We start from the raw sequence: 451 nt of genomic DNA, 5'->3' as shown, positions 1-451 counted from the left end.
GGCTGGGACGTGGGGGTGGGGCTTGGGAGGGTCACTGCTTTCTGAAGAGCCAAAGTCCACGCTGGGACACCTGTAGGATGGTGAACATTAGGACAAGAGTCTGGCTGCCACTTTGGAGGGGACTCACCCCTAAACTGCCACTTCCGGTCTGCTCAGAACCGGGCAGCACCTTAACACGAGGGAGCCCCCAACTTCCTTCTTCTCACTTATAGGTTCAACACGCCAACTCCCAGCCCTTGTCCTCCCCCGGAGCCAGAAATCGGAGCCACCGGCTCTCTCCAGCCTTCCCCTCTGGGAGACCCAGAAATCCAGGCCCCCAGGCTCTTCAACAAATGCATATTCTTTTCTGCCTCCCCAGGAGTCCAACTTCCCAGCTCTTACCTCTGCGGGGACCCAGATTCCAGGTCCAAAGGTCCACCTCCTTTCTGAGGGCAGTGTCTGTCGGCAGGCT

Source organism: Molossus molossus, unplaced genomic scaffold (assembly GCF_014108415.1).
Source record: "Molossus molossus isolate mMolMol1 unplaced genomic scaffold, mMolMol1.p scaffold_m16_p_21, whole genome shotgun sequence".
Taxonomy (NCBI): domain Eukaryota; kingdom Metazoa; phylum Chordata; class Mammalia; order Chiroptera; family Molossidae; genus Molossus; species Molossus molossus.
Note: the sequence above shows the minus strand (reverse complement) of the source record.